The sequence below is a fragment of the Macaca mulatta genome, chromosome 4 (assembly GCF_049350105.2).
Source record: "Macaca mulatta isolate MMU2019108-1 chromosome 4, T2T-MMU8v2.0, whole genome shotgun sequence".
NCBI lineage: Eukaryota > Metazoa > Chordata > Mammalia > Primates > Cercopithecidae > Macaca > Macaca mulatta.
The window spans coordinates 151,862,500-151,871,383 of NC_133409.1; the positions used below are offsets into that span (position 1 = coordinate 151,862,500).

Below are 8,884 nucleotides of genomic sequence, written 5' to 3' on the forward strand. Positions count from 1 at the left end.
GATCACGAGGTCAGGAGTTCGAGACCAGCCGGGCCAACATGGTGAAACCCTGTCTCTACTAAAAATACAAAAATTAGCTGGGCATGGTGGCGCATGCCTGTAATCCCAGCTACTTGGGAGGCTGAGGCAGGAGAATTGCTTGAGCCCGTGAGGCGGAGGTTGCAGTGAGCCGAGATTGAGCCACTGTACTCCAGCCTGGGTGACAGAGTGAGACTCTGTCTCAAAAAAAAAAAAAAAAAAGTTACAGTAGCCAATAAGTACTGATCAGGTGCAGTCCTGGGAGGGACAGTAAAACAAAAGGTGAAACAGAAGCAGCAAGAGTCCAAAGGCTGAATAATCAGGGTGTTCCATCCAAATAAGGTAATTGTAAACATTGCAAAAACAGCAGCCAAATGGAAAGCAATCACAATCAGTTGCTCAAATAATGTGAGTGATTTAAAAGGTCCTCCCCCAAAACCTTAATAGAATAGATCTGGGGAAAGCAGTGATAGTCAATCAGGGGTCTGGGGCTGCCACAGGACTCACCAGGAGTGAAGGGGAATTGAAACCAATGAAGCAGACAAACCTCTGTCTGAGTCATGGCACCAGAAATGTTGACGGCTGTTGTAATACTGTGGTTCTTGACTTCTTCATTTAAAAGAATTTAAATAAGAAACATGCAGCAAAGGAGAAGTACAAAGCAATTTATTACAAAGGAAAAATACTATTTTGAAAGTTAAGTGCAAAATAAACTGTATACCCTGAGAGAGAGGATTCAGGACAGGCTGTTCCTATGGATGAGACAGCATTGATTACTGCTGGATAAACTCCCTTTATGGGAGTCTTACATGATTATTCATAGGAGGTGGGTGGGAAGAGAGGTTACTAGTAAGCATGTTCTGGGTGGTCTTCTGGGTGCACATGTGCAGTAGCTGTACATGCATGTTCATACATCTCATGACTCGTTAGCATCTTAAATCTCCACCCAGGGCTGTATTTTTTCACTATTGTCATGAGCAAAGGGTCAGTTAGAAAAGGTGAAATCAAAATGCACATGTTCTGTACAGGGTAAATTCCCTATTGGAGATAGCTTTGCTTGAATGAACTGGACTACGATGCAAATGCTACAGCTTATTGTGTTGATTCTGTGGTCATCACCATCACTGTGCCCCAAGCACATGGTTACTTTTTTCATTACCTATCCTTCCTCAATTCCAACACCTGCCTGAGCTTACACAGGCAAATAAATGGCTGTCATTTCAGCACCTCCTTAGAGCTTATTCAGTGCAGCCTTTGATATCCCTCAGAGGAGGAGTTTTCCAAACATGATTTTATTTTGTAAAGATTCTGTTTTTTCAGTCTGCAGAGCTGAGACATTGATCATTTTATTCTCAAATATTTAGAGACTTTCTTATAATAAGATTTTCACATCTTGGTAACAAATTTCACTTACAAAATTTGCCAGAATAGACAAAAGGAGAGAGACAGCAGGAGGGATCACTAAGATTTTTCTTTCCTGTGGCGTATTTCACTGTTCCTGCTTCTTTTTTCACTTCCCTGGGCCTGGAGGAAGGACAGCTCCCTTGGACCATGAAAGAAAAATGGTGATATGGAAACATCTGTCTTTATCGCCTCCTCCAACCCTTTCACTTCTGCTCTGGCTGTGCCCATTCTCCCTCCCATCCCCTGGCCCATAAGCCTTTTCCTTCTCCCAACCTCACCGAGAGCCCAGACTCTCACCTAGAGCTGGCTCCTCAGTGGGAAATCAGTCATTACCGGCTAGAGGGTAGAAGAGGAGAGACAGAGGCCAGAGCCTGGGGCTGAGGCAGAAGGTGCAGCAGGAAGGAAGGAGGTTAGAACAAGAAAAACTTCCAAATAAGGGGTGATGTGTGAGTACTCAGAGGGTGACTAAGGACATCCCCAGCATCTCCATTGAGGAGGGAGGAAGGGGGCCTTGGGTCCTGGGGCAGAGAGGGGGGCAGGGTCTGGATGAGATGCCCCCACCCTCAACCCTGGTCCTCTGAAAACACCTCACCCAGTCACACTGAGGAGCCCCTCCAGGCCCTGGGGCCCCTCCAGGTAGGTGTATCTCAGCTCCTCTCTGGAAGGACCCCCACAGCTGCCCAGCCCTGGTATGTCTCATCTCTCTGGGTCTGGTCCCCTTGAATCTTGAGTCCAGAGTTGGCTCCTTCCCTTCCTGCAGCCAGGTCAGAGTGAGGTTGGCAGGTGAGAAGCCAGGCGCTCTGCATGGCAAGGTGTGGTTGCCCTCAGGGTCCTCCTTATCAGTGACCACAACTCTGGGAGGGAGGCACTCAATATAGGAGAGAGAGAGCAGAGAGGTGGAGTGAAGGTGGGACACACTTTGGTCTTCCTCCACATGCCAGTGACTTCCCCTCTCCAACTCCAGGTCCTCTAAGAGCCACAGCAGAAGGGGAGACCTGGGTCGCCACCATTCTTTGAAGAAGTCTTTCTTTCCATAAGTGTATCTACCTCCATTCCCACTGCAGCTTTAGGGTCTGCCTCAGTGCAGAGCGCTGGGTATGTACAGAGCATAGGGGTACATGAGGGTGATTCTGGAAGGTTCTTCCTTTGCACATATCTGCATGGCTCAGTTTCTCTCCTCTTCAAGTCTGTTCAAATGGCACCTTCATGAGGCCCACCGTGACCACCCTACTTAAAATGCCACCTGTATTACCTTGCATTGATTGTCAACTTTCAACTTTGTATTTTCTTTTTTTTTTTTTTTTGAGACCAAGTCTTGCTCGGTCGCCAGGCTGGAGTGCAGTGGCACTATCTCGGCTCCCTGCAACCTCTGCTTCCTGGGTTCAAACGATTCTCCTGCCTCAGCCTCCCGAGCAGCTGGGACTACAAGTGCGCGCCGCCATGCCCAGTTAATTTTTTTTTTTTTTTTTTTGAGACGGAGTCTTGTTCTGTCGCCCAGGCTAGAGTGCAGTGGCGCGATCTCGGCTCACTGCAAGCTCTGCCTCCCGGGTTCATACCATTCTCCTGCCTCAGCCTCCCGAGTAGCTGGGACTACAAGCGCCTGCCACCACACCCAGCTAATTTTTTGTATTTTTAGTAGAGGCAGGGTTTCACTGTGTTAGTCAGGATGGTCTCGATCTGCTGACCTCATGATCCGCCCACCTTGGCCTCCCAAAGTGCTGGGATTACAGGTGTAAGCCACTGCACCTGGTCGACGCCCAGTTAATTTTTCTATTTTTAGTAGAGACGGAGTTTCACCATGTTGGCCAGGATGGTCTTGATCTCTTGACCTCATGATCCACCTGCCTCGGTCTCCCAAAGTGCTGGGGTTACAGGTGTGAGCCACCGCACCTGGCCTATTTTTTCTTTTTATCACATATCACTTTGTAACTATAAAAGTCCTTTTCCAAAGACGGCCTCAACAATATCTCCCATCCCACATGCTCTTTAGCAATGTGACCCTGCCATCCCCTATCAAGAGCTGATCCTAATCCCCTTCTTTTTGGATTTGGGACTTGCTTTGGTGACTAGAACATGAGGAACGTGATGTTGCCTGACTTCTGAGGTTCCAGCATAAGATGCCTTGTGGTTCTAACTTGGCCACTTGAAATACCCGGACCCCAGATGTGGAGCCAGAAGCAGCCAGGGCACATGAAGGAATAGGTGGATGAGAATCCAAGTCACCCGGTTCACAGCCTCAGTGAGTTCCCAGTCAATAGCCAGCACCAACTGCAGCCCTGTGCAGGAGCCTCTTGAATGTGTTGGACCAGCTGGGTTCCAGATGATGGCAGCCCCAGCCTCTGTTACATGGAGCAGAAGAGCTGCCCAGCTGAGCCCAATCAGCCCACAGAATGAGAGATAATATAAAGGTTGTTTATATATTTATATATATACACAAACAATTTTTTTTTTTTTTTTGAGATGGAGTCTCATTCTGTCACCCAGGCTGCAGTACAATGGCATGATCTTGGCTCACTGCAACCTCTGCATTCTGGTTTCAAGTGATTCTCCTGCCTCAGCCTCCCAAGGAGCTGGGATTACAGGCGCCCACCACCACGCCTGGCTAATTTTTGTATTTTTAGTAGAAACGGGGTTTCACCATGCTGGCCAGGCTGGTCTCGAACTCCTGACCTCGTGATCTGCCCACCTCGGCCTCCCCAAGTGCTGGGATTACAGGCATAAGCCACCATGCCTGGCGTTTTTATGTCTTAAGATCATTTGTTACCCAGCAATAAATTGCTGAAACACATCCATATAATCCACTACTGTTATTATATTTTTCTTTATTGTCTGTCTTTCAGATTGTAAGCATCAGGGAGTAGGTGTTAGTCTCTTTTCATTAAATGATCACCAGGCCTAGAAAAATGCCTGGCACAGAAGCACTTACTAAATATTTGTTAAATGGATGAATAAACGCTGTGACCAGAATTTCTTAATACTGGGTCCGAGACCGGAAAGGGGCAGTTACTGGTTTGGTTTTGGTGCTTGTTTAGTCAGCTTGTGGTGCCATAACAAAATACCACCGATGGATTGGTTAAACAACAGACATTTGTTTCTCACAATTCTGGACCCTGGAAGTCTGAGGTTAGGGAACCAGCAGTTTCAGTTCCTGGTGAGGGCCCTCTTCCCGCCTGGCAGTCAGCTGCCTTCTTGCCATATCCTTAGGTGGTGAAGAGATTGGGAGCTCCAGTCTCTTCCTCTTCTTAAAAGGACACACTAATCCCATCATAGGGGCCCCAATCTCTCAACCTCTTCTGAATCTAATCACCTCCCAAGATGCCAGCAGTCTCAAGGAGTTTACTGTCACGGTGGGAGCAAAGATGCTAGAGCAGGTTGTAAAATTAGGTGTCATCCCAGTTAGTGAGGAGAGGACAGGAGTAATTCAGGGAAGGGGACCTGGACAGAGCTCACTCAGAGGATATGACAGGTCTCAGAACTCTATGGATAAATTCAAGCCTGGACAAAAGTCAGTAATATTATTCTGACCAAATTCCTTTCAGTCTTCCTGAGGGATGGGCAGGCTCATTCCAGAACAAAGAAGATGCCTGGGGTGAAGAAGACTAGTCCCCAAGGGCACTGGCCCAGGACACCTAGGTTCTACTGGTCACCAATGCCCACCCAGATCTCTCCTGGGTGGAGCCTTCCTCCAAGCCTCTCACAGCCCTTGCCTGCATTCCCGCGGTGCTCACCGTGGATAACAGGGCCACAGCCAGCCTCAGAGCCAGACTGTTAAGTGAAACCACTGACCCTTGCTGAATAAACTTGCGGTTGAGATAAACTTCACATTTCAGCCTCATTAAAAAGAGTAATGGTAAATCCCAATGGCCTGCAAATCTATAAACAGTGGCTCAATTGATTAGCCAGAACATTTAGGACTGATAATGATACAGGAAAAAAGGCATTTTGGAGGTGAGAAGCGGAGGAGCCTGGAAACTGTTTCCATTGTTTGTGAAAGTAATCTGAGACTATGAATGAAAATACCCATCATCCCCTGACCCAGGAATCCAAGGTGAAAAATCTCTTTTTTTTTTTTTTTTTTTTGACACAGGGTCTTGCTTTGTGGCCCAGGCTGGAGGGCAGTTGTAGATCAATCATGGCTCATTGCAGCCTTGACATCCCCAGGCTCAGATGATCCTCCCACCTCAGCCTCCGGAGGAGCTCCGACTACAGGCATGAGCCACCCCACCTGGCTAATTTTTTGTATTTCTGGTGGAGAAAGGGCTTCACCATTTTGCCCAGGCTGGTCTTGAACTCTGGGGCTCAAATGATATGCCTGCCTCACCCTCCCAAAGTTCTAAGATTACAGGTGAGTCACCACACCCGGCCAACTGCCTTTATTTCTGTAAGAGATATTTCCTGGCCGGGCACGGTGGCTCACACCTGTAATCCCAGGACTTTGGGAGGCCGAGGCGGGTGGATCACCTGAAGTCAGGAGTTTGAGACCAGCCTGGCCAACATGGTGAAACCCCGTCCCTACTAAAAATACAAAAATTAACTGAGCATGGTGGTGTGCACCTGTAATCCCAGTTACTCAGGAGGCTGAGGCAGGAGAATCCCTTGAACCAGGGAGGCGGAGGTTGCAGTGAGCCGAGATTGCGCCACTGCACTCCAGCCTGGGCAGCAGAGCGAGACTCAGTCTCAAAATAATAATAATAATAATAAATAATAATAATAATAAATAAATAAATAAAGGTCACAAAGGTAGTGAGAGGCAGTGGGAGATGGACCCAGTCACAAAGGTAGTGACAGGCAGAAGGAGATGGACCCAGCTCTCATGACACCAGTTCCCAAATCCTTCCCTCCACAGTGTCTACCCCCACCTGCAGGACTTCCTCTGGGTGCCATCTCCAGTGAACTCTCATTCAGCTTACCCCCAAAAAACTTTTAATACTTCAAAATAACGATAATAATAGCAAATAACAGGCCAGGCACAGTGGCTCAGACCTGTAATCCCAGCACTTTAGGAGGCTGAGATGGAAGGATTGCTTGAGGTCAGAAGTTCAAGACCAGTCTGGTCAACATAAGGAGATCTCCATCTCTATTTAAAAATAAATAAACTGGGGCCGGGCGTGGTGGCTCACACCTGTAATCCCAACACTTTGGGAGGCCGAGGCAGGCAGATCACAAGGTCGGGAGTTCGAGACCAGCCTGGCCAACATGGTGAAACCCCATTGCTACTAAAAATACAAAAAAATTAGCCAGGCGTGGTGGCACGCGCCTGTAGTCCCAGCTACTCAAGAGGCTGAGGCAAGAGAATCGCTTGAACTTGGGAGGTGGAGGTTGCAGTGAGTGAGGCAAGATTTGCGCCACTGCACTCCAGTCTGGGAGACAGAGCAAGACTCCGTCTCTAAATAAGTAAATAAATTGGCAGAGCCCAGTGCCTCACGCCTGTAATCCCAGCACTTTGGGAGCCTGAGGTGGGCGGATGACCTGACATCAGAAGTTCCAGACCAGACTGAACAACATGGCGAAACATCATCTCTGCTAAAAATACAAAAGTTAGCCGGGCGTGGTGGTGGGCGCCTGTAATCGCAACTACTCAGGAGGCTGAGGCAGGGAGAACTGCTTGAACCCGAGAGGCGAAGGTTGCAGTGAGCCCAGATGGCGCCACTGCACTCCAGTCTGGGTGACAGAGCAAGACTCTGTCTCAAAATAATAATACGTAAAGTTTGTTCCAGGGCACTTTGAGGTGGTGACAGACACAAATAAAGCCAATCCTACCCTTTCTGGGTTAGGGGAAGCCGAGATGGTCTTCGGCTCTGGGTGAGTCACTTCCCATGGTCCAAGCCTGGGTGCCCCTCCCCCTCCAAGCCTCCGAGGTCTTCTGCCCAAAGCCCTCCCCTCCACCCCACCCTTTCTGCTCTGCCCCATCAACTACGTTTTCTTCCTCAGCACTCGCCTTAGATTCCTGGACTCACGAGCATAGAGGTGACTTCCTCCTTGCAGACTTTAGGCGCCACTGCTGGGTCCCGAAAAGAAAGAAACGGCCCAGTGCGGTCATTTACATAAACCAGGGCGGGGCTGCGCTCGGCGGCCGCAAGCGTTTTGAATTCTGCTGCCCGGAGTTCACTGCGAGGACTGGGATCACCGGTCACCCCGCCCCGGGCTAAGGAAAAATGACAAGTGTTTACTGATATAGAAACGGAATAACGGCGCTGTGGGCTGGGGAGGGCGGAGCTGCCTTTAGGCTTCTAGTCTCCAGCTGCGGGTCACTCACACCTGCCGCTGTGAAAATGCAGACCCGCGGGGCAGGAATTCCGAGTCCGGGCTGGAGCGCGATCTGGAATCTGACTCGCTTGAAACAGCACTGCGGTGGATTCGGGGCCGGGTGAGTAGGGAAATGCGCCTCAGCCCCTCCCATAGGCCGCCCACGGATTCTAGGATCCGCAAAAGCTTCCCGCTGCTGCGTCACCCCAGGAAGGCAGAGGCCGCCTCTGAGCAGTTCTGGTGGAAACGGGCTCCGCCGCCCAGAAGAAAACCCACAACCAAGGGGCCAAGAAAAAGCCCCCCATGGTCCTACCCTTTCAGTGAGGATCCTAATTTATAACCCGAGTGTGGTCCCCATCAGAGTCTGCAATGACAGCCGAGCGCGGTGGATCACACCTGTAATCCCAGCACTTTGGGATGCCATGGCGGGCGGATCGATTGAGGTCAGGAGTTCGAGACAAGCTTGGCCAACATGGTGGAGCCCCTTCTCTACTAAAAATACAAAAATTAGCCTGGCGTGGTGGTAGGCAACTGTATTCCCAGCTACTCTGGAAGCTGAGGCACGAGAATCGCTTGAACCCGGGAGGCGGAGGTTGCAGTGAACTGAGATCGCGCCACTGCACTCCAGCCTGGCCAACAGCGAGATTCCGTCTCAAAAAAAAAAAAAAAAATCTGGCGTGACGTTCACTGAAATGATATAAGATCAGCGGGGCCCAGAGCGCTGCGGCTTACAGAGTGCGGTGACAGCGCCGCCTCGCGTCCCTTCCCTCACCTGCCCTAGGCGGACGCGGTCACCTGTGTTGGCCTCGAGGTTGGAATACACTGGGCATCAAATGCAGAGAGTGGAGAAAGGAGGGAAGGCTGGGAGGACGTGTTGAAGAAAGGCAGAAAGAGCCGGCGCTATGGTTCATACCTGTAAAACTAGCGCTTTCGGAGGCGAGGCAGGAGGATCGTGTAAGACCAGCATTTTGATGTTGCAGTGAGCCATGATCACACCACTGCACTCCAGTTTGGGCAACAGAGCGAGACCCTGCTTTTATATACTTTTCACATTTTCTGTAATTAAGCAAGTTTTACTTTATTTTAGGGTAAAATATCTATTGTGAATTTTAAAAACATTTAAAATGTTAATTAAAAAGCCCAAATGCTCTTTTCCAACTTATCCTGAAGGAAATTCCTGTTGATGGCGCCTTTAGAAGGAGGAAAGGAGCTCTTC

General features: G+C 49.3%; 1 long non-coding RNA gene across 1 annotated transcript; it reads right to left on the reverse strand.

The window, feature by feature from the left end:
- Nucleotides 1-667: 667 nt before the first annotated feature.
- Nucleotides 668-7,772, reverse strand: LOC144340500 (uncharacterized). Its single transcript, XR_013416683.1, has 2 exons — nucleotides 6,772-7,772; nucleotides 668-6,062 (listed from the first exon to the last, which is right to left on the reverse strand). It is a non-coding gene; the product is annotated as an uncharacterized LOC144340500 (long non-coding RNA).
- Nucleotides 7,773-8,884: the final 1,112 nt, after the last annotated feature.